The sequence below is a fragment of the Vulpes vulpes genome, chromosome 2, assembly GCF_048418805.1.
Source record: "Vulpes vulpes isolate BD-2025 chromosome 2, VulVul3, whole genome shotgun sequence".
Lineage (NCBI taxonomy): Eukaryota > Metazoa > Chordata > Mammalia > Carnivora > Canidae > Vulpes > Vulpes vulpes.
In genome coordinates this window covers 151,699,156-151,724,692 of record NC_132781.1, presented here as the reverse complement: position 1 = coordinate 151,724,692, position 25,537 = coordinate 151,699,156, and the positions used below count along the sequence as shown (strand labels likewise).

The window sequence follows — 25,537 nt, the reverse complement described above, 5'->3', positions numbered from 1 at the left end:
GGAAACTTATTTTTTCTCTTTGACCTCTTTACCTCACCTAACTTAAGCATAACTTAAGTTTAATTGGATCTAATTAAATTTATCATTAAATTAATTAAATTTAATTTAAATTTAAATGTAACTTAAATTTACTAAGGAATACTAAAAAGAGAGTTGCTATGGTAGTTAGGGTTGGTCAGTAGTCAATTGAAACGTAAATCAAAATGTGCTTTTGATCACCAATATGAGAAAAAGGTTGTGTTCTGTGCTAGTGAGACTCTTCCTCTTATACTTTAAATCTTGGAATCTGTAACTTGATTAACATTTATATTCATAATGTGGATTCTAGAGAAAAATGGATTTTTCTTAGTTGCTTACAAAACATACATATAATATTTACTGGTTTATGGTCTGCTCAATGCCATCTGATAAAGATAAGAATTCTGAATGTAAAATAAGTTTGTTTCTAAGAAGATAGAGTCCCTGTAAATTAGGGTGAGAATTTTGTTGTAATTAAATTAGCTAAGAATTATGTAGATAGATTGAAAAAGAATTATTTTGTTGTATTCTGAAAATAGAAGTGAGGGATTTTGACACATCAGGTTCCAGAGGGGACAGACCTATAGCCTAACCTATGTCACTGGCAACAAGTACTGTCAGTTTTCTTTGTAGTGATAGATTCACTTTTGTTCAGTTTTGAGAAAATGCCTATCAAATATGTAAGCTTGGATAATATAATTACTCTTTAAGTAAAAACAGTATTTCATGAAAAAAACCTTAGTTCAGCCTGCAACACAAGTGCCTTTACTAAAGGTAGCAGTTATACTTAAGTTTATGTTATGTCATATATTAAGTATATGTCATTTCCTCACACAGAATAATAAAAGGACATGTACTGAAGGATTGAGATTTATTAAAACTAATAATTTTGCAGCTTTATCAAGGACATTCTTAAATTAAAACTGGCATTATTTTTAACTGTAATAACATGATAATGAAGACCATGAGTCCTATTATAGTTTGGTGCTGCTGCCTTGATTTGTGTTAAGGTACCAGCAGGTACTTGATTTGAGTAAGGTACCTTTTGCTCACTATTGCTTTTGTACCATTGATACAAGTTTCAACACTGTGAAAAAGGCGAATATTCCCTTAGTATTACTAAGTATATCTGTGTACCTCTTAGGCTCCTGGAAGAATCTCGGGGATCCCAGGCATCTGGGGACCACACTTTCTTCAGTTTCCTGAGGTTTAAAGAGTCTATTCTATGGAAGAAAAGCAACTTTGGCAAAGTCAGGACTTGTCCTGGAAATTGTATTGGGCAGGGTCTAGTGTGGACCCAGTCTTGGACAGGTGACAGAAATATGGTTAGACGGTATGAGGTGTGAGCTGTTCTCTGATTCCTCCCAAGTTGACCATGACCCACCTACAGCTTTTGGGAGTTGGGTTAAGACACTTCTGTGGGATGAATTGAGTGTTCTGAGCTCATTAAACAGCTGAGTATTTTGAGGAGAAATTCATCAGCATTTAGTCAATTATCTTGATAATTGATAAGCTGAGGACCAGGCTTACCTGGGCACTACATTCTTATATTCAAGAAGAGGGCAAATGGCAGCAGAGATTGTAGTGACAGCCACCTTCAGTATATCTCTTGAGTCACACTCTTCCAATCTGGACAGCTGTTTTTCTGGGTGTGGTGCACAGCTGTCATCCTGGATAGCCCTACTCAATCTCATGTCTTTCTCTTTCTTGATTGCCACATGCTTCGTGATGCTAGGCCTCCTGGAAGTTTCCTGATTCTCACCTCATTTTCCTTTAGCTCTGCCTGCTGGAGGATTTATTCATCTTTATCATCAATTAAAATTTTCTACTCTTATGTTCTGAACTTCTAGATCTCTTTTGTTCACAGAATATTTCTTTCATCATATCCTTTTATTGTCCTCAACAAACTTTCTTGGCCTTGCACAGTCCCTTTTCCCCTAAAGTTGCTTTTCTCTGTTTGTTTTGATCTGTTTTATGTTAGAGTTTTCCTCTGATGTCTCCTAATAATTAGCTGTCTGCTCATGATTAAGAGTGGGAAGCTTTAAATTAGAAGCTTTAAACGCGTAGGCTGAATACCTCTGGGCCTTTCTGTAAGGTGAGCTTCTTGTCTGTCTCGTTGAGGAAGAAGCCCCAAGTCAGTAGGAGCTTATCTTCCTGTCACTGACTAGAGGTCTAGGAGGTAAGGGGTGAAGAGGATTGGTGGGGAGCATTATTGTGCACATGGTTGTCCAGTTCCCTTCAGCTTTTAGTGCTGTGTTCCCACCATCCACTGTCTTTTCTGTCTCCAGTCCAGAAGCCAGTTGTTTTATCCCTTCCAAGAAATAGACCTCTTGAATTCTACTAGTGTTGGTGTGGGACAGACATTCAAAGTTCATGGAGTGGGGAAGGTGATAAAGGAATCAAATAGTTTTCACCTTAATTCTCTTTTTTTCCTTCCCTTTCATCCCCAGTTTCAAAAGGACCTGGTAGTGAAAGTATTATTCATTAATAATAATTTTTAGCAGAGGAGTTGGGGGAAGGGAGTAATGGCTGTACTATACATTAAGTGCTGGAGGAAGGAAGGGTCCAGGAAAGATGTGTGTACAGTTTCTGCTACTGTGATACTTATACCCCACTGCTTTTAAAAATGGTTGTTACTGCTTCTGCTTTCTTCCTTCTTCCCTTATCATCTGTTATGGGTGAACAGCCACTCTTCCCATGGCATGCCAGAAGAGGGACTGAAACCCTGTCATATGAAGCTCCTAAAGGTTTTTGGAGTAGAGGAGGATCTGTGTACTATATTGCCTTCCCAAAATCTTCTGACAACTTTTTAAAGTTTCTGCATACCCTCCCTTCCATAGAAGTGAACACAATTTGTTGAAAAAAAATTTTTTGGGGATCCCTGGGTGGCGCAGCGGTTTGGCGCCTGCCTTTGGCCCGGGGCGCGATCCTAGAGACCTGGGATCGAATCCCACGTCGGGCTCCCGGTGCATGGAGCCTGTTTCTCCCTCTGCCTATGTCTCTGCTTCTCTCTCTCTCACTGTGTGCCTATCATAAATAAATAAAATTTAAAAAAAAAAAATTAAAAAAAAAATTTTTTGGTATGTGTTTGATGAAATAATTGTTTAACGAGATACATTATTAGTATGAATCCTGAATTTGAAGCTAGTTGCATATTTGTTCATATGCATGGTATTCTAGGAACAGATTTACAAGATAATATCTCCTTTGGATTAAAATTTGTATCAGAGAAAATGAGAAGTGGTATGTTGAAGTAGAAAACAAGCTATATCTAAGCAAATAAAATTAATTATTTTCTTCCTATTCTGTAACTGAATTTATAAGTCATTATAATGTTATAATGGGGTTTTCCCTAGCTATTCAAGGACATATGTTAAGGAGCCATGCTCAAAGCTAATGCACTTGACTTCGAAGTTCATAGGAAAACAGTATGCCTGCCTGGCTGGGTCAGTGGAGCATATGATTCTTGATATCAGGGTTGTGAGTTCAAGCCCCATGTTGGGTTTAGTGGTTACTTTAAAACAAAACAAAACAAAAAAAAAAAAAACTTAAAAAAAGAAAACAAAAACAAAGTTCATGGGAAAACATTTTGTGATGCTATTATGTTGTTATCACGTGAAGTTCAAAATGTGTTTAATAACACAGCCTGCACTCCCTCTCCTTTATGAATGAAGACCAAAATATGAACTTAATTAGTTTTGAGATCCTTAAGGAGTAGGAGATAAATTCCTTTGGAATTAAACTATGCCAAAAATGATATTTATTCTATTTTTTCTATGGTTTTGAATAGAAATTTAAAAAAACATTTTTAAAAACATATATTAAATTAAATATCTTCCTTTCTTAGTAGGACTATAAACTTATGGAGGGCAAGCTCTTTCTACTGTTACATTCCACTGTCCAAGAGTAAGCACACAATACATATTTGTATGTATTTCTTACTGTGGTTTTAAATTTTCTGTGTAAAGTAGAATTACCAGAGGTGCTAGGTAGCTCAGTCAGATAAACAGCTGACTCTCGATTTCGGCTCGGATCATGATCTTGTCATGATCTTAAGCCCCACATCGGACTCTGTGCTCAGTGTAGAGTCTGCTTGAGAGTCTCTCCCTCTCCCTCCAGCTCATGTTCTCTCTCTTTCATAAATAAATCTTTGGGGGAAAAAAAGGTAGAATTACCAATTTTTTTTTAAGATTTTATTATCTATTCATGAGAGACACAGAGAGAAAGAGAGGCAGAGACACAGGCAGAGGGAGAAGCAGGCTCCATGCAGGGAGCCCGATGTGGGACTCGATCCCGGGTCTCCAGGATCACACCCTGGGCTGAAGGCGGCGCTAGACCTCTGAGCCACCCAGGCTGCCCCTAGAATAACCAATCTTAAGGGAAATAGAGTGCATAGAACATCAGCCTCTGTAAACTTTAATAGTACAGATACTGTGTAATTTTTTTTCTGTCAGTAGAAAAAGATGAACCATAGTGGTAATGCAAGCCTGAAAAGTGGTAGTGGTGACAGTCTGGACTCTCTCTCATCTCTTTTCAGCATTTTTCTTTTCTTTTCTTTTCTTTTCTTTTTTTTTTTTTAAAGATTTATTTATTTATTCAGAGAGAGAGAGAGGCAGATACACAGGCAGAGGGAGAAGCAGACTCCATGCAGGGAGCCCGACGTGGGATTCGATCCCGGGTCTCCAGGATCACACCCTGGGCTGAAGGCGGCGCTGAACCGCTGCGCCACCGGGGCTGCCCTCTTTTCAGCATTTTTCATCCCTTCAGACTACTCCTTGTCCTAGAACATCATAGCAAGTGGGATAAGTCGGCTAAATGTGTAGACTAGTTTCCATCTAATTTACTTTTGCATACTGAGCTCTTATCAGTGTGTCATCAACACTGTGTAGGCAATGATTATAGAAATTAAACTTAAAAGGAAGTAATAGGAGAGATGAATGGCTTTCACTTATGATTTTGTATTTGCCTGTATGGTTTGCATCTTCAAACTATATACATGTGTTACTTTTATTTTTCAAAACATAAACAGGGATTTTATCTGGGTTGTACTGTTAAGGACATTTTTGTTTCTTCTTTATATTTCTCAGTGTTAAAAATAAAATTTATAGGAGTACCTAGGTGGCTCAGTGGTTGAGCGTCTGCCTTTGGCTCAGGTTGTCATCCCAGGGTCCTGGGATCAAGTCCCACATTGAGCTCCCCATAGGGAGCCTACTTCTCCCTCTGCCTATGTCTCTGCCTCTCTCATGAAAAAATCTTTTTTCTTTTTTTTATGGTGAAAAAAAATTATATTTATATATATTTTTTTAAGATTTTATTTATTTATTCATGACAGACAGAGAGAGAGAGAGGCAGAGACACAGGCAGAGGGAAAAGCAGGCTCCATGCAGGGAGCCCGATGTGGGACTCGATCCCTGTCTCCAGGATCACGCCCTGGGCTGAAGGCAGGCGCTAAACCTCTGAGCCACCGGGGCTGCCCTATATTTAGATTTATAGCCAGCTGGATTCAGTTTAGATGATCCCAATCTGATCAAGGTATTGACCTTGGCCACATCAATGTCCTGGAGCTTTTTCACAGCCTGTTTGATCTGGTGCTTATTGGCCTTGACATCCACAATGAACACAAGTGTGTTGTTGTCTTCTATTTTCTTCATGGCTGAACTTGATGGCATAGTGATCAAGCTTGTTTCTCCTGGGAGCGCTCTTTCAAGGATATTTGGGCTGCCTTTGGAGACCCAGGGTCTGGGTCATTGGAATGTAGGTGATGTATGGATCTTCTTTTTTTGTGTGTGTGACTGTGTATGCCTTTTAGCACCACTTTCTTAGCTTTCAAAGCCTTTGCTTTGGCTTTGGCTTCAGCTTTGGGAGGGGCAGAGGCTTCCTTCTTCTCCTTCGGCACCATCTTCATGAAAGGCTAAATAAAATCTTTTAAAAAAATAAAATAAAATTTATAAAACTAATTTCTCGACTTAAAAGATAATAAAAAGATTTTGTTGGGCAGCCCAGGTGGCTCAGCGGTTTAGCGCCGCCTTCAGCCCAGGGTGTGATCCTGGAGACCCGGGATCGAGTCCCACGTCAGGCTCCCTGCATGGAGCCAGCTTCTCCCTCTGCCTGTGTCTCTGCCTCCCTCTCTCTCTGTGTGTCTCTCATGAATAAATAAATAAAATCTTTAAAAAAAAAAAAAAGATTTTGTTAAAGGGAATTAAATACTATAATGGTCATTTTACATGTGCAGCTTAACTGCTATGCCTAAAATAACCATGTTATATCTCTGCATAATAGTACAGCCTTTTAAAATATAAGACATTTTATTCTTCTCATGAATTAGAATTAGGTTAATTAACCTATCAGACTTCAGCACAATTGACTTGTTCCTCAGCCACTCATTTGTTCAGTGAACACTGAGCAAAATCAGCAAGACAGCATTTTTTTTTTTTTAAGATTTTATTTATTTATTCATGAGAGAGAGAGGCAGAGACACAGGCAGAGGGAGAAGCAGGCTCCATGCAGGGAGCCTGACGTTGGGACTCAATCCCGGGATTCTAGGATCACACCCTGGATTGAAGGCGGCACTAAACCGTTTAGCCATCCAGGGATTCCCCGACAGCATGTTTTAATAGTTAAGCCCTCAGGCTCTGGAGTCAGAGAAACTTGAGTTCAGATCCCAGTTCTGCCATTTCTTGGCTATGTCCTTTTAGGCAATACAGTTACTTGCTGAACTTCAGTTTACGTGTAAAATAAGGATAGGGATTTTGCCTTTCCCACAGGTTGCTAATAAGAATTAAATGAATTCATACTTGTAATATTTGTAACATGGTACCAAACACAGAGTAAATATATATTAACTGAATGTCTCAGACTCTAAGGGTATAAACATGAATAAAACATGATCCCTGTTTTGTTTTGTTTTTTAAGATTTTATTTATTTATTCATGAGAGACACAGAGAGAGAAGCAGGCTCCCTGCAGGGAGCCTGATGTGGGACTCAATCCCGGGACCCCAGGACCACGCTCTGGGTCGAAGGCAGGCACCAAACCCCTGAGCCATCCAGGGATCCCCCAGAAGATTCCTTTTTTAAAATTTTTGCTTATATGTGACTGAGATACAATTTATATACAATAAAAGTTACCATTTATAGGTATATATTCCTGTTTTTTCAATTAGCAATAATCGCGCCTCGGATAAACCTCATTGGCTACGATACTGCCACTGCTCAAAGCAATATATATTCCTGTTTTTTGATAAATGTGTAAGATTGCATAACCCATACTACAATCAGGATATAGGATATTTCTTTCACCCAAAAACTACCCCGCTTACCTTTTTAAATAATTTCCATCTATTCCTTCCACCCTCAGCCTCTGGCAACTTGGACCTGAATTCTGTCCCTTTTTCTATAGTGGTATATAAATAGAGTTGTACACCACATAGCCTTTTCTGTTTTTTTTCCACTTAACATAATGCTATTGAGATTCATACTTCCTGTTGCATGTATCAGTAGTTCATTCCTTTCATACCTTTTCAAGAATGTCATATAGTTGGAATCATAGCCTTTTGAGATTGATTTCTTTTCTTTTCTTTTTTAAACATTTTATTATTCATGAGAGGGACAGAGAGAGAGAGAGAGAGAGAGAGAGAGGCAGAGACACAGGCAGAGGGAGAAGTAGGCTCCATGCAGGGAGTCTGACGTGGGACTCGATTCCCGGTCTCCAGGATCAGGCCCTGGGCCGAAAGTGGCACTAAACCACTGAGCCACCCGGGCTGCCCTACATTGTTGTTTATTATTATTATTATTTTAAGATTTATTTATTTCAGAGAGAGAGAGTATCGGGTGATGGAAGAGGAGGGAGAGGGAGAGAGAGGGGGCAAGAACATTCCCAGCTGAGCAGGGAGCATGAAGCAGGACTGAATCCCAAACCCTAAGATCATGACCTGAGCCAAAACCAAGAGCTGGACACCCGAGCAGCCCTGCTTATTATTATAATAGTTATATTTTAAGATCTAAAATGGTATCCCTTTATTATTCTACCTTTTCAGGCTTTTTTTTTTTTTTTAAGATTTTTTTTATTTACTCAGGAGAGACACACAGAGAGAGGCAGAGACATAGGCAGAGGGAGAAGCAGGCTCCATGCAGGGAGCCCGATGTGGGATGCTATCCTGGGACCTCCGGATAATGCCCTGAATTAAAGGCAGACATTCAACCACCCAGGCACCTCTTGTTTGTTATTTATCTAAAGAAATAGGGACACCTGGGTGGCTCAGCATTTGGACATCTGCCTTTGGCTCAGGGCGTGATCCTGGGGTCCCGGGATTGAGTCTCACATGGGGCTCCCTGCATGGAGCCTGCTTCTCCCTCTGCCTATGTCTCTATCTCTTTCTGTGTCTCTCATAAATAAATAAAAGAAATAGCCTTGGTAAACACCAGTGTGCACAGCACTGTGATTATGACATATTCCTATTTAAAAGTGTATTATTGGGGGATCCCTGGGTGGCGCAGCGGTTCGGTGCCTGCCTTTGGCCCAGGGCGCGATCCTGGAGACCCGGGATCGAATCCCACGTTGGGCTCCCGGTGCATGGAGCCCGCTTCTCCCTCTGCCTGTGTCTCTGCCTCTCTCTCTCTCTCTCTGTGACTATCATAAATAAATAATAATAAAAAATTTAAAAAAAAAAATAAATAAATAAAAGTGTATTATTGGGATCCCTGGGTGGCGCAGCGGTTTGGCGCCTGCCTTTGGCCCAGGGCGCGATCCCGGAGACCCGGGATCGAATCCCACATCGGGTTCCCGGTGCATGGGGCCTGCTTCCTCTTCCGCCTGTGTCTCTGCCTCTCTCTCTCTCTCTGTGTGACTATCATAAATAAATTAAAAAAATTTTAAAAAAAAATCTTAAAAAAAAATAATAATAAAAGTGTATTATTTTTGTTAAATGAAAAAAACCTTTAAGTTCTTTGAAATTTTTATATTTTAACATTAAGTGATAAGTAAATATCTTTAATTTTATTTATTTATTTTTTAAGATTTTGTTTATGTAAGATAGAGAAAGAATGAGAGAAGGAGAGGGAGAAGCAGGTTCCCCACTATGCAGGGAGCCCAGTGTGGGGCTTGATCCCAGGATCCTGGGGTTATGACCTGAGCTGAAGACAAACACTTAACCAACTGAGTCACCCAGGCACCCCAAATATCTTTTTTTTTTTTTTGAAGATTTTATCCATTTATTCGTGAGAGACACAGAGAGAGAGGTAGAGACATAGGCAGAGGGAGAAGCAGGCTCCCCACGGGAATCCCAATGTAGGACTCAATCCCAGGACACTGGGATCACAACCCAAGCTGAAAGCAGATGCTCAACCACTGAGCCAGTTGCCCCTAAATATCTTTAATTTTAAAAATGTATTTCCTCAACTTTATTTCAAAATCAGATTAAGAATGATCACTGGGTTTTTCTTTTTTTTTTTTTTTGTATATATTAAAAAAATTTTTTTATTGGAATTCAATTTGCCAACATATAGCATAACACCCAGTGGTCATCCCGCCAAGTGCCCCCCTCAGTGCCCATCACCCAGTCACCCCAGCCCCCCGCCCACCTCCCCTTCCACTACCCCTTGTTCATTTCCCAGAGTTAGGTGTCTCTCATGTTTTGTCACCCTCACTGATATTTTCACTCATTTTCTCTTCTTTCCCTTTATTCCCTTTCACTAATTTTTATATTCCCCAAATGAATGAGACCCATATAATGTTTGTCCTGATCACTGGGATTTTAAAATTGATAATGAAACTAGTATAAACATTTCCCATGGGATCCCTGGGTGGCGCAGCGGTTTGGCGCCTGCCTTTGGCCCAGGGCGCGATCCTGGAGACCCAGGATCGAATCCCACATCAGGCTCCCGGTGCATGGAGCCTGCTTCTCCCTCTGCCTATGTCTCTGCCTCTCTTTCTCTCTGTGACTATCATAAATAAATAAAAATTTTAAAAAAATTTTAAAAAAAATAAACATTTCCCATTAGGCAGGAAACCATTAATTTCAAAACGGCCTCAGTGGTTGTCTTCTTGGGCTTGATCAGTGTTCTTTCATGTTAGAAATGACCTTTCATGGGGTGCCTGGCTGGCTTAGTCAGTATAGCATGAGACTCTTGATGTCGGGGTTGTGAGTTTGTACCTCACGTTGGGGGTAGAGTTTACTTTAAAAGAAATGACCCGGGGCAGCCCAGGTGGCTCAGCGGTTTAGAGCCACCTTCAGCCCAGGGCGTGATCCTGGGGACCCGGGATTGAGTCCCGCATCCAGTTCCCTGCATGGGGCCTGCTTCTCCCTCTGCCTGTGTCTCTGCCGCTCTCTCTCTTGCTCTCTCACGCTCTTGGTCTCTCATAAATACATACATACATACATACATACATACATAAATCTTTAAAAATAAAATAAAATACCTTTCATGGTAGAGCTTTGACTTGACCCAAAAACAGCACAGTATTTACAAGATTGCTGTTTGAACATCAGTGGGGGCCAGAACCCATGCATGTGTGCACACACTCACACCCCCTAATGGAGGCTTCCATTACAAGAAGGTGACAACAGTATAATGGATTGTTTGTGGAATGGTAGTTGTGGCTTTCAGTTCCTTATTGAAGATTTGTTTTGTTTTTTCTTCATCAAACCAGCATTTTTCTGGTGGTAGCCAGAATAACATCAGATCATATTGTAGTCTTTAGGGGACACGTAGGTGGCTCGTTGATTGAGTGTCTGCCTTCAGCTCAGGTAGTGATCCTGGTGTCCTGGGATCCAGCCCCACATCAGGGTCCCCACAGGGAGCCTGCTTCTCCCTCTGCCTGTGTCTCTGCCTCTCTCTCGCTCTATGTCTAACATGAATAAATAACAAATAAAAATCTAAAAATAAATAAATAAATCTTGTTGGCACACTGCCCTAACTACCATGAAGGGAAAAAAATGAATAAGATACAGTTTCAGCTCTCAAAGAGGAGTTTAAGAACTATCAATATGAGCCAAAATGAAGAAATGTTTTTATACATATACAAAGAGTTGTGTTATTCAGCATGACTTTTACTTAAGGACATTATCAAACAAGATTTGCTTGTATAGCTATTTCCTTTACTAAATCTGTGTTCTTTGAACAGGTCAGGGGCAATTTCTTTTCTTTTCTTTTTTTTTTTTTTTAAGATTTTATTTATTTATTCATGAGAGACACACAGAGAGAGAGGCAGAGACACAGGCCGACGGATAAGCAGGCTCCGCTCAGGGACCCTGATGTGGAACTTGATCCCAAGACTCCAGGATCACGCCCTGGGCTGAAAGCAGACGCTCAACTGCTGAGCCACCCAGGCATCCCTAGTGGCAGTTTTCTTTTCTTTTCTTTTCTTTTCTTTTCTTTTCTTTTCTTTTCTTTTCTTTTCTTTTCTTTTCTTTTTTCTTTTCCTTTCCTTTCCTTTCTTTTCTTTTCTTTTCTTTTCTTTTTAAGATTTTATTTATTTATTCATGAGAGATACAGAGAGAGAGAGAGAGAGAGAGGCAGAGACACAGGCAGAGGGAGAAGCAGGCTCCATGCAGGGAGCCCGACACGGGACTCGATCCTGGGTCTCCAGGATCAAGCCCTGGGCTGAAGGCGGCACTAAACCACTAAGCCACCAGAGCTGCCCTGGCAGTTTCTTTAAGGAAAACTTTTTGTTGTTTTGTCTTGTATTCAGAAAATTTGTAGAACCTGAGGAGATAGGAAAAACTGGGGATTACCTAATTATCTTAAAGATATAGATAGACAGGGCACCTTAGTCGTGTAGTCAGTTAAATATCTGACTCTTGATTGCAGCCCAGGTCATGATCTCAGCGTTCTGAGATTGAGCCCCACATTGGGTTCCGTGCTAACGGGGAAGTTGACTCTGAAAGTCTCTCTCCCTCTGTCCTCCCCAGCTCCCTGACTCTCCCTTCTCTGTCTCTCTCAAGTAAATGAGTAAATCTTTTTAAGAAAAGATAGACCTAGACAGTACATGATGATGAAACATACTTTTATATTGCTAATAATGCTCCCAGGATGGGTTAAAGGTGCTTCAGTAATTTGTGTTTCTCATAAAACACTGGGGCTGGAGTATTTTTGTTGTAGGTTTAGTTTGAGGAGTAAGAGGTAGGAGGTAGAAATGTCTCTGTCCGAAAAACCCAACTTTTCTTGATTTTAGACCTTTATTTTCTAAGAAATTTCTTTAAAAATTGGTTTTATGATAAGCATCATTCTTGGTGGTGGTGGTTGTACTGGAAATATCAGGGATGAATTAAGAGAACAAATGTGTATTTTAACGTTCCTGTTTTGGACAGTTTGCAAAACTGCTCTGTTCCTAAGTTTTACTCTTGTTATATAAAACCTCCTAGAGTTTTCCTAAGATTCAAAATAAATTCTGTGAATTCAGCATATTTTCAGGTCTACAGTGTATTATTAGGAGTAGAGATTCACCTCCAGATTACTTAGACATGAACCCCAGTTTTGCCATTTATTAGCTCTGAACTCACTGGACAAGTTTACCCCTCTGTGACTCAGTTTCCTCATCTATTAAATGGGATAATAAAAGGAATCCTTACATGCTTGTTGTGAGAATTAGATTAATTAATACACGTAAAATACTTAGAACAGGGGCACTTGGGTGGCTCAGTCGGTGAAGCACCCAACTCTTGATTTTGGCTCAGGTCATGATCTCAGAGTCACAAGATAGAGCCCTGATGAGGCTCCACACTCAGCGCAGTCTTCTTAAGATTCTCTGTCTCCCTCTGCCCCTTCCCCTGCTCACACATGCGCTCTCTCTCTCTCTCCTCTCTCAAATAAGTAAATCTTTTAAAGGGGGGGGGGGCCAGATGCCTCGGCGGTTGGATGTCTGCCTTTGGCTCGGGGCATAATCCTGGAGTCCCAGGATTAAGTCCTGCATCAGGCTCCTTTGTGGAGCCTGCTTCTCCCTCCGCCTATGTCTCTACCTCTCTCTGTCTCCCATGAATAAATAAATAAAATCTTAAAAAAAAAAAAAACAAAGAAGAAGAAGAGGGATACCTAATTCAGTCTTAAGTGTCAAAAGGAAGATGTTCAGAGAAAGCTTTGAAGAGGAAGTGACACATAAACTGGAATTTGAAGAGCAGGAGTTAGCCAGATGAGGGATTGTGGGGAGGAAGACTTTCCAGGCAACTAGAACAGCAGGTACATAGGTAGATAGACCCAGGAGAACATGTTATAGTTCAGGAGTTTCAAGTGGTGCAGTGGGGACTAAAAATTAGTGCTAGAACTGAAGATGAGCAGGTATGGGAGAGGAGTGAGAGAAGAGGCTTGCTAGAAAGATGGGCTTGCATCAGGGTTTGAAGGATTTTTTTGTAATCTGTAAAGAACATTGTTAAATTTGTGCTGTTATAAACATCACTATGGCACCACTGTTGAGGACAGATTAGAGAGGAATAAAACTGGAAGCAGTAAGAAATAATCTATCACTGCCCCAAGCACACATAGGAGGATGTCAGAATTGAAAGCTGTGCGCCACAAACAAATTCTGTCAGACTGGGAAGATTTATAAAATTGTGTAAAGATACAGAAAACTTTTTGTCCCAAGTGAATGAATCCTAGAAGAATTATTTCAGCCCTTTATCTCTTTTCTTTTCCTTCACTACAACAAACTGGTTGTCAGCTCTTCCTTGGATTTTAGGACAGGTGGTATTCTGAAGACCCCTGTTGTGTAGGCCTGGAAACCAGGTGAGTATTGGTACAGTGTTTAATAGCTAATTGGATCCTGATACATTTAGGGCTCTTTCAATAAAATAAATTATTTTTAGGCTGAAAAAACAATAGTCAGATTTGTATCTTGAAAGATTTTATTTGGTGATTACATTTTTATAGCCTCGGTAGTGCTAATAAAGATTAGCTTTTCCAAAAGGTTAGCTAGGATTAAGCTTTGGCATAGGCAGGTGAGCGAAAATGCACGTTGACCATATTTTCTCTGACCTTACTAGATTGTTTTCCTACAATGTTAATGTGTTTCACTGTTATTTTTTTTTAAGATTTTATTTTTAAGTAATCTTTTATATCCAACATGGGACTTGAACTTACTACAATCCTGAGATCAAGAGTCTAATGCTATGCGGGCCCCCACTGTTACTTTTTTTTTTTAAGATTTTATTTATTCATGATAGACACGGGGTGCGGGGGGGGGGGGGTGCGGGAGGGGAGCGCAGAGACACAGGCAGAGGGAGAAGCAGGCTCCATGCCGGGAGCCCGACGTGGGACTTGATCCTGGGACTCCAGGATCGTGCCCTGGGCCAAAGGCAGGTGCCAAACCGCTGAGCCACCCAGGGATCCCCCCCTGTTACTTTTTTTAAAAATCAAGATTTAGAAGCACAATTTTGTATAACCCAAAACATAATTTCTTTTTGAATTTAGAAATTATATGCATAACCTTTTTTCTCCCTGCACTTCATCTCCTAGAATCTGTGGTTGTGAAAAAGATTTGAGGGCTTTGAGGGAAGATATAGTACAAAAGAGGTACATACCTCATACATGGAAATCAAAGAATAAAATGCGTTTGAATTTCCAGTTGGAGCAAGTTTGATAGAAACACCATTAATATAGTCATCCTTGGTTCCTATTGCAGGAATTATTGTTGACTCATAGTGTAGCCAGGTGTTCATTACTCAGAATTTTTATTTTGTAGACGATGAAGGCTTTATTCTCCTGCACATGGTCTAGGAAAGAATGTTTAAGGAAGTCCCTTGTTAGAAATTTTTTAGTAACTTTACAAATATTATCAGACATTTATTATATTCTTACTGAATATGTGGCTCAGAATATTGCTTGGTAATGTTTAGGTATCTTTCTCACTTGAAGTAAAATTGAGGGCCAGATAAGTTAGAAAGAATTAATGAAAGAGAGGAGGAAGGAGAGAAGTGTCAGTGGCTAATAGTCATCTCTCTGAGTCACCAGCAATGAATGCCACTTTACTGGGGAACATTTAACTTGTTTCAAAACCCTGGGTTGGGCAGCTCTTTGACTTATGACTGGTTAGTTTCATGCATCATTGATAGCTTTTGGTTCCTTAATAGAAGCCACTGGGACTTAGCTTTTATGAATATCACGTTTTATAACGTACTTTTTCTTTAAAACTCCTCATCAGGGGATCCCTGGGTGGCTCAGCAGTTTAGCACCTGCCTTTGGCCCACAAAGTGATCCTGGGGCCCTGGGATCGAGTCCCACATCGGGCTCCCTGCACGGAGCCTGCTTCTCCCTCTGCCTGTGTCTGCCTATAAATGAATGAATGAATGAATGAATGAATGAATGAATGAATGAATGAATGAAAGCTTTAAAAAATGTTAAAAAATCGAGGCAGCCCCGGTGGCGCAGCAGTTTAGCGCTGCCTGCAGCCTCGGGTGTGATCCTGGAGACCCAGGATCAAGTCCCACATCGGGCTTCCTGCATGGAGCCTGCTTCTCCCTCTGCCTGTGTCTCTGCCTCTCTCTTCGCTCTTTCTGAATGAATAAATAAATAAATCTTTTTAAAAATTTTTAAAAAATTAAAAAATAAAACTCCTCATCACTTTCACTATAACTGCCAAAATCTACCTTCAGCCCATGAAGAAGTACTATTTGGAGTAGAAAGAGTAGTAAATGAAAGGCCAGTAAGATGGAGGTTATTAATTTTCAATGGATAACAAATAGATATAATTCTCAGTAAATTTTTTTTAGATTTTATTTATTTATTCATTCGTTCATTCATTCATTCATGAGAGACACAGAGAGAGAGAGGCAGAGGGAGAAGCAGGCTCCTTATGAGGAGCCTGATGCAGGGCTCAGTCCCAGGACCCTGGGATCATGACCTGAGCTGAAGTCAGAAGCTCAACCACTGAGACACGTAAAGTGCCCCTCTCAGTAAATCTTTAAAATAAGACAATTCTTCCGTAGGCCTTAAATTGTTACTAATAGTCAAAGGCTAACTGGATGTTACTACAAAAAGTAGTAATTCAGTGCTAAAGAGAGAGTATTAATAGCTTACTAGTTGTACTGTATAAAAAGAAACATTTTTTTTAACTGTCAGGGTTCCCTCAGAGGGTATAGTGCCTTTAGTAGGTGGTGGTGAACGTTGGTGCCATGGAAGATAGATACCACAGGAAAAGTGCAGTAGTGCTTTGAATTTTTTTTTTAAGATTTTATTTATTTATTCATGAGAGAGACACACAGAGAGAGAAAGAGGCAGAGACACAGGCAGAGGGAGAAGCAGGCTCCATGTAGGGAGCCTGATGTGGGACTTGATCCCGGGTCTCCAGGATCACACTCTGGGCTGAAGTTGGTGCTAAACTGCTGAGCCACCCAGGCTGCCCTGGATTTTTTTTTTTTTTTTTAAGATTTTATTTATTATTTGATGGAGAGAGAGCCAGCAAGGGGAGCAGTAGGCAGAAGGAGAAGCAGACTGCCCGCGGAGCAGGGAGCCCAATGCAGGGCTCCATCCCAGCACCCTGGGATCATGACCTGAGCTGAAGGTAGCCACTTAACCAATTGAGCCACCCAAGGACCTCAGTTAGTGCTTTGAGATAAATGTTTTGTTATTAGAATACTTCCTAGTGGACTTTAAAAACCCTTCAGATTCAGCAAATCCAGTAGAACTTTCTGCAGTGATGGAAATGTTCTGTATCTGCGCTGTCCAGCATAGTAGCCATGTGTGGTATTGAGCATCTGCAATTTGACTAGTACAACTGAGAAACTGAATTGCAAATTGTATTTAATATAAATATATTAAATATTAATAAATTTAATCTGTATAGCTAGTAACTGTAGTATTAGTGCATCTTTAGATATTTGAGAACTGAACAGCACCTTTGACATCTATTACTTCAGTGCCAGTCATTAAAATATACTTTATTGTAATCAGTATTTATTTGTAGTACCTTTGAAAATGTCACCTTTTATTTTGCTTCCATTAGAACTGAGGGAACTACACCTTAGGCATACCTAAGGTGGGTTCAATTCCAGACCACTGCAATAAAGCGAATATCACAACAAAGTGAGCCAAATGAATTTGTTTACTAGTGCATGTAAAAGTTTACACAGTACTGCAGTCTATTAAGTGCATAGTAGTATGATGTCTAAAAAACTAATGTACACATATTATTTTTAAAATACTTTGTTGCAAAATAAAATAAAATAAAATACTTTGTTGCTAGGGAAGTGGCTCAGTAGGTTAAGCATCTGGCTCTTGGTTTCTGCTCAAATCATGATTTCATGGGTCATGAGATTGAGCCCTTGTCTCAGGGTTATGAGTTCAAGCTCCATGTAGGGTGTAGAGCTTATTTTTTTAAAAAAGGAACACTGGGATGCCTGTGGCTCTGTGGTTGAGCATCTGCCTTTGGCTCAGGGCATGATCCTGGGGTCCTGGGATTGAGTCCCGCATTGGGCTTCCTGCATGGAGCCTGCTTCTCCCTCTGCCTGTGTCTCTGCCTCCCTCTCTGTGTCTCTCATGAATAAATAAATAAATAAAATCTTTTAAAAAGAAAAGAAAACACTTTATTGCTAAAAAACACTAACCATCATCTGAGTTTTCAGCAAATCATAATCTTTTTGCTGGTAGAGGATCTCACCTTGATGCTGATGGCTGCTGACTGATCAGGGTGGTGGGTGTTGATGACTGGGGTTGCTGGAACAACTTAAAATAAGACAGCAATGAAGTTTGCCATATCAGTTGAATATTCCTTTCACAAATGATCTCTCTGTAACAAATGCTGTGTGATAGCATTTTACCCACAGAATTCCTTTCAAAATTGGAGTCAGTGGGGCACCTGGGTGGCTCAGTCCATAAGAATCTGCCTTCAGCTCAGGTCATGATCACAGGGTCCTGGAATTGAGTCCTGCATAGGGCTATCTGCTCTCCCTCAGCCTGCTGCTCTGCCTGCTTGCGTGTGCATGTGTACATGCATATTCTTTCTCTCTCTCTTTTAAATCTTTAAAAAAAAATTGGAGTCAGTTCTCTCAAACCCTGCTGCTTTATCAACTAAATTTATTTAATATTCGGAATCCTTTGTTGTCATTCCAACAACGTTCACAGCATCTTCGGCAGGAGAAGATTCCATCTCAAGAAACCACACTCTTTGCTCATCACTAAGAAGCAGCTCCTCATCTGTTCATGTTTTACCATGAGATCGAGCTATTTGGCTCCACCGTCAGGCTTCGCTTCTCTAGTTTTTCTTTTAATATCTTATCTGCAATTAGTTCCTCCACTAAAGTCTTGAGCCTTGCAGAGTCATCGATGAGGGTAGGAATCAACTTCTTCCAAAGTCCTGTGAATATTGATATTTGGAAAAATCCTTCCCGTGAATCACAAGCGTTCTTTTTTTAAAAAAAAAATATTTTATTTGTTTATTTGAGAGAGAGTACACATGAGAAGAGGGAAGGGGCAGAGGGAGAAGAAGCATGCTCCGTGCTGAGCAGGGAGCCCAACGTGGGCCTCAATGCTGAACCGACTGAGCCACCCAAGTGCCCCATTCACAAGTGTTCTTACTTGCATGTAGATTGGCGTCCTTTCCTGAAGATTTTCAGTTTACTTTGCCCCGATCCATCAGAGGAATCACTGTCTATGACAGCTACAGCTATACAAAATACATTTCTTAAATAATAAGGCTTGAAGGTCAAAATTACTCCTTGATCTATGGGCTTCAGAATGGGTGTTGTGTTAGCAGGCATGGAAACAAAGTTAATCTCACTACACATCTCCATCTGAGCTCTTAGGTGACCAGGTGCATTGTCAATGAGCAGTAATATTTTCTTTCTGAGCAGTAGTTTTTAAGAGTGGGCTTAAAATACTTAGTAAACCATGTTGTAAACAGATGTGCTGTGATCCAGACTTTGTTGTTCCATTTGTAGAGCACAGGCAGAGTAGATTTAGCATAGTTCTTAAAGGCCCTGTATTTTTTTTTTTTAAGATTTTATTTGTTCATGAGAGAGAGAGAGAGAGAGAGAGAGAGGCAGAGACATAGGTAGAGGGAGAAGCAGGGTCCATGCAGGGAGCCCGACGTGGGACTCAATCCCAGGACTCCAGGATCACACCCTGGGCTGCAGGCGACACTAAACGGCTGCGCCACCCGGGGCTGCCCATGGGCCCTGGATTTTTAGAATGGTCAGTGAACATTGGCTTCTACTTAAAGTCACCAGCTTCATTAGCTCTTGACAAGAGAGTCAGCCTGTCCTTTGAAGTTTTGAAGCCAGGCATTGATTTTTCCTCTCTGGCTATGAAAGTCCTGGATGGCATCTTTCAGTTTAAGGCTGTTCCATCTACATTGAAAATCTTTTCTTTTTTTTTTTAAGATTTTATTTATTTATTCATGAGAAACACAGAGAAAGAGGCAGAGGCAAAGGGAGAAGCAGGCTCCACGCAGGGAACCCAATATGAGACTTGATCCTGGGTCTCCAGGATCACACCCTGAGCTGAAGGCAGACACTTAACTGCTGAGCCACCCAGGCGTCCCTGAAAATCTTTTTAGAGTAGGTACCTTCATCAATTACCTGAGCTAGATCTGCTGAGTAACTTGCTGCAGCTTCTACATCAGGGCTTGCTGCTTCACTATGCACTTTTATGCTATGGAAGTGGCTTCTTAAACCTCATGAATCCACCTCACCTAGCTTCAGACTTTTCTTCTGCAGCTTCCTCCCCTCTCTCAGCCTTCACAGAATTGAAGAGAGTTAGGGCCTTGCTCTGAATTAGGTTTCAGCTTAAGGGAATGTTGTGGCTGGTTTGATCTTCTGTCCAGACCACTCAGACTTTCTCCAAATCAGCAGTAAGGCTGTTTCGTTTTCTCCTCATTCGTGTATTCACTGGAGTAGCACTTTTAATTTCCTTCAAGACCTTTCCTTTGCGTTCACAACTTGGTTAAACTGTTTGGCACGAGAGGTCCAGCTTCTGGCCATTTTGGCCTTTGAGATGCCTCCCTCACTAAGATCAATCATTTCTAGCTTTTGATTTTAAGTGTGAAACCTGGGACGCCTGGGTGGCTCAGTGGTTGAGCATCTGCCTTTGGCTCAGGGTGGGATGCTGGGGTCCTGGGATCGAGTCTCACATCGGGCTTCTTGTGGGAAGCCTGCTTCTCCCTCTGCCTGTGTCTCTGCCTCTCTCTCTGTATCTCTCATGAATAAATAAATAAAATCTTTTTAAAAATAAAAGTGAAGTGAAACCTGTGACTCTTCCTCTCACTTGAACACTTAGAGTGTTCTAACCCTAACATTGTAGGGTTATTAGTGGGCCTAATTTCCATATTGTGCCTCAGGGACTAGGGAGGCCTAAGGAGAGGGAGAGAGATGGGGGAATAGACAGCAGGTGGGTGAAACAGTCAGAACACACACTACAGGGACACCTGAGTGACTCAGTTAAGTGTCTGTTTTCAGCTCAGGTCACGATCCCAGGGTCCTGGGGTCAAGCCCCACATCACATCAAGGCTCTGTGCTCATGGGGAACTTGCTTCTCTCTTGCCCCCTCCCTCTGCCCCTCCTCCCTGCTCCTGCTCTCTCTGTCACATAAACAAAATGTTTTAAAAAATAAATAAATAAATAAAAATAAAATAAATAAATAAAAAATAAAAAAAACACCCACAAGATTTATCAGTTAAGTTCATAGTCTCATATGGGTTCATGGTGCCCCAATACAATCACAGTAGTAACATCAAAGATCACTGGTTATAGATCATTGTAACAAATACTATAATAATGAAAAATTTGAAGTATTGTAAGAATTACCAGAATTGTTTGGAATGATTTCTTCCACCCTCCGTCTACAGCACTTTTCACGCTAATTGCCTTTTGTTACTAGATTTTGTGAACAAAGCTTAAAATTTAAGAATGTTATTTCTTCCCTTTACTCAGGGTTAATAAATACCGGTTGCATGTCCACTGTGCACTGAGTTGTGTCAAACATTGAGGGTTTAAGGATAAATACATCAATGGTCCCTGCCCATGAGAAGTTTCTAACCTGTAAGAAGTCTGAAGATCATTGCAATTTAGGGTGATAGGTCCTGCACAGTTGGTCATGATGAGCTCTTTACCTCTCCAATTTTATGTCTTGTTGCTTGTATCTTTTTCTTACCTCTGTCATCTCTTCTGTGACTGACTCTTTGGTCTTAGATGTAGCTTCTTTTGAGATATTTTCTTTGCTCAGGACAGAGCTAGACACTCCCACCCCTACTGGTATGTTTGCATATACCTAAGTACTGATTATTGTAGATCTTATTTACTTGAACTATCAGCACCTGAAGGGCTAAAACTATTGGTTTTAGCACCAGCACATTGTAGGCACACAATCAGTGATGAGCAAATCTTTATTGGAATTCAGCTTAAATGACTAAAGAAAGGCTCCTGAGAGTAGAAGCAACATTTGAGCCAGTTCTTAGAGTACTAGTAGAAGTTCCCTAGATGGATCTGGGGAAGAAAGCCCAGGCCAAGTGAAGAATTTTTACAAATAGGTGAGACCTTGAAAAGTTTTTACAGGTGACTGGCAAAGCTTTTTAATTCCCACATGGAGTTTGAGACATGGGTTATTGTTGGGTGTTATCTCCTTCAACTATCCAGAGCCAGCCAGACTAGATGAGAGTTTCATCATGGGGTAAAGAATAAGAAGCTACAGCCTCCTCCAATTATAGATTCAGAAGTTGAGAAATTAGTCCTTTACTTTGATATATGTCTGTGTGACCTGTCAGTACTTTCTGTTGGCCAGCCTTTCCTGGAGGAAGGTGACTGTCTTGCCACCCTGTCACTAGAGCTCACCTCCTTGAGACATCTCAGGCTGGAAGAAAGTAATATGGTGAAGTTAATGAAGGGAGATGTGATTAAAATCGCCAAGAGCTTACTCTCCTAGGTAATCCAATTTATATTGGTATTTCAGCATAAAAGTACATTTAAATGAAAGCATTATACTCCTGTGATTGATCTTGTAAACTGCTTATTGAAAGTATAAATCATATTCTCATGTTAGTGTGTGATATGACGTGCTTGCAAACAAAAGGTTTTGGAGTTACAAATGTCACTAAGAGCTTTGAATGCCCAGCTCATTATAGGTTACTGCTGTGTTTAGAAGTGGTTCTTTTAAAAAATGAGGCCCTGATTAGAGAGCTTCAAGTGCTATCTTTGCCTGTTAAACCTTATTTTTACAAGGCCTTCTTGCTCTTTTCATAAATTCAAATTTATGAGATTCACAAATTTTAATCTGCAACTTCCCCTATTCCTGGAGTCCGTAAACTGTGGAGCAAAAGTATTCTAAAAAGAGAGTATCTAATTTTATTCAGTGACAAGAAGAAATAGTTATGTACTTTTTAAAAAGTTAAAACAAGAGACGCCTGGGTGGCTCAGCAGTTGAGCGTTTGCCTTTGACTCGGCGTGATCCTGGAGTCCCGGGACTGAGTCGCATATCGGGCTCCCTGCGTGGAGCCCGCTTCTCCCTCTGCCTGTGTCTCTGCCTCTCTCTGTCTCTCATGAATAAATGAATAAAACCTTTTTAAAAAAAAGTTAAAACAAGATTGCCCTTTGCATTTTTTAAAAGATTTTATTTATTTATTTATTCATGAGAGATACAGAGAGAGACAGAGAGAGGCAGAGACACAGGCAGAGGGTGAAGCAGGCTGCATGCAGGGAGCCCAACGTGGGCTTCCAGGATCATCCCCTGGGCTGAAGGCAGTGCTAAACTGCTGAGCCACCCAGGCTGCCCGCTCTTTGCATTTCTTAAAAATAGGCTCCATGTCCAGTGTGGAACCCAATGCGGGGCTCGAATACGTGACCCTGAGACTAAGAGTCGGCCACCAAACCAGCTGAGCAACCCAGGTGCCCTGTCTTTGCATTTCTAAAGTATAATACATGGAAAACCAGAGTGTAGTCAAGGCTTTGATTGTTACTTTTGTTGTTGTTGTTACATTTTAAAGTCATCACTGAACCAGTATCTTACTCTGTCTCTTAGCTTACCTGCTTACCAGTTGGCAGCAAGTATATATTGATTATTGAAATGAAACTGAAACAGGCTGGCCAGGGACAGTGTTTTCACTTGGTACATAGGCAGCAGAATGATTGGAGAGATTTGTTGTTATTATAGAGAATGTATATCTTTAGGAAATAAATATTTCCTTGACCATTTCCACAAGGGCTGAAGTGAGTCCTAGAGTTGGAATCCGGATATTTGGGGTTTTAGTCTTAGCTCTGAGCAAGTTAGTTAATGGTCACTAAGAGCCATTTCATTCTTATATTTTTAAGTTTTATTGTCACCTTCACAGTACCCTAGAATAAGCGACAAGCCAAACCAAGATGGGCATTAAAATTTGTTAGGTCGGGGGCAGCCCAGGTGGCTCAGTGGTTTAGTGCTGCCTTTGGTCCGGGGCCTGATCCTGGAGACCTAAGGTGGAGTCCGACATCGGGCTCCCTGCATGGAGCCTGCTTCTCCCTCTGCTTGTGTCTCTCCTGAATAAATAAATAAAATCTTTAAAAAGATTAGTAGATGGTAAATAGCAGCTATACTAGGGTCTGTAAATCTTTATGTTGTATTCTTGTATGGTCCAGTCAATACAAACTGAATTCTGTAGTACTGTTTTAGGTGTGTGTGTGTGTGTGTGTGTGTGTGTGTGTGTGTAATATTCCTGGTTTAAATTTATTCATAGTAATAGTTTTGTGTGGGCTGTTCCATCTGCTTGATGTTTTGTATACCAACCCTGATTGTATTCAGACTTCCTTCTTGGCCTGCTTCTTCCAATTTGCTCTCTGGATTCATGATACAAAAATGTCATCCTCTTCCGTTTCTGCCCAACCTCTTTGTAATGACTGCATTTTTTGCTATGTACCATTGTCTGGCTGCTGCTTGCCTTTCCTTTCTTGTTTTTTTACTATAACAACTGTGATCATTGGTGCTTACATTTATTGAGTTTTCCATGTGCCAGGCACATTACAGAGGACTTTATTTTCATGTCATTTAGTCTTTACACCTGCCTTTTGCTGCTGAGTATGGTTATGCCCATTTTACAGATTAGAAAATGGAGACACAGAGAGGTGAAGCAGCTTGTCTAGTGTTAACACCTAGTGAGATCTGGAATTAAAATTTCAGTTGCCTTCAGAGCTCATCCTCTTAAGCATTTGCTGTATTACAATCATGATGATGAAGATGAGGGTGATGATGATAACTATTACAGTATGTTGAGCACCTAATGATTTTTGGGCAGTGCATTTGCCATCTTTTGCCTCCTCATTTTATAGTGTGGAAACTGCTATTACATATGCTCTGTTTTTAGGCTAATAAATAAGTGCCAGAGTTTGAAGGTATTGGGCGTTCTTACATTACAGCATTCTTTCAATATGGTTTTCCTTTTACTCTTTCCTACTTTATTGATCAACATGTTTTTCTGACTACTACCAGTATGAACAATTAAATATTGCATCAATTTTTCTGCATTTTTTTTTACCACTGCCTTAGCATTATAATTTTCTTACTCGTTACCTTTGTTATTTTTTTTCTGTATCAAAAGCAGATAATGGGGATAAGATAATGGGGAAAAGAAGGTGCTAAGAAAAGGCAAAAGGAAAGCCCAGATACTAGAAATTACTGTGATCTCAGTTTGGAAGACAAAGATTTAAACTAAAAGCTCTGGTTTTTTTTAGCAGCTGTCATTTATTGAAGGACTTTGGCACTTAAAAATTTGATGACATAAATCACAGAATTTGACCTTAGTAGTCTCAGCTTCCTAAACTAATAACAGGTTAAACAATACGTTCTTCACAATGCATGGTTGGTTAGTTGCGGCGATGTTTAAAGCCAATAACCAATGTCAACCTCCTTTTCACAAGTGTTAGTTTATCATTTGTTAGTGAAATAATCGAGAGTATGTGGCTAAACACCACGGTAAATTTGTGTTAGGTATGTCTTTTTTACATTTAGAAAATTCAGTGTTAGCTTACATGGGTTGTCTATAAATAAAAATTCATGCTGTGTCCTTAATATTTATGTATTTTAGCTATATGAAAAATTAGTTATATTATTAAAAAAATCAGTGTGCAAGCTGGACCCTCAGTTGCTGCAGGTGGTTAGCTGATATTTCCATGTATTAAGGCAACATGTAGGGTTACTCCCTATATTTTGTAACCCCCAAGATATCTTCCAAACATTTATTTCAAGCTTATTATTTTAATAAGGAAAATTTTCAGAACAGTTTCTTCTTATTTCTAGAAAAAGTATATTCAGTCTTAAAATATCATTCTTAATGTTACTAATTCCCCATATATAGATCTCATCCTGCTTTGGGTATGCCACTTACAGGTAGGAAATACTACAATTTTAGAGCAAGCAGTGAAATGTGAGAACAGTCGATACTTCTGAGGCAAGCCTGTATTGAAGACCTACCTTTGAGCTGAATTCTGCGCCCGTCAGTCTGCTGTGCATAACCCTGATGGTTTTTGTATGATTACATTTACAAGTTCATTGGTAGATTCTTGAGCAGGCTCCCATTCTTCTATGGATGTGAGTCTGGAGAGTTATAAAACAAGCTCAGTGTCAGGAAAGGTAGGTGTG

General features: G+C 40.3%; 1 protein-coding gene, 1 long non-coding RNA gene and 1 pseudogene across 4 annotated transcripts in view; 1 reads left to right on the top strand and 2 right to left on the bottom strand.

Annotated features, from left to right (window-relative positions):
* The window catches only part of PHACTR4 (phosphatase and actin regulator 4), a 105,184-nt gene that overhangs the window by 26,875 nt on the left and 52,772 nt on the right, over window positions 1-25,537 (top strand). The gene's annotated exons all lie outside the window — the stretch shown is intronic.
* LOC140597979 (uncharacterized) lies at window positions 5,317-25,494 on the bottom strand. Its single transcript, XR_012000090.1, has 3 exons — window positions 25,370-25,494; window positions 14,527-14,718; window positions 5,317-5,940 (listed from the first exon to the last, which is right to left on the bottom strand). It is a non-coding gene; the product is annotated as an uncharacterized lncRNA (long non-coding RNA).
* LOC112931839 (U4 spliceosomal RNA) lies at window positions 7,118-7,236 on the bottom strand (annotated as a pseudogene).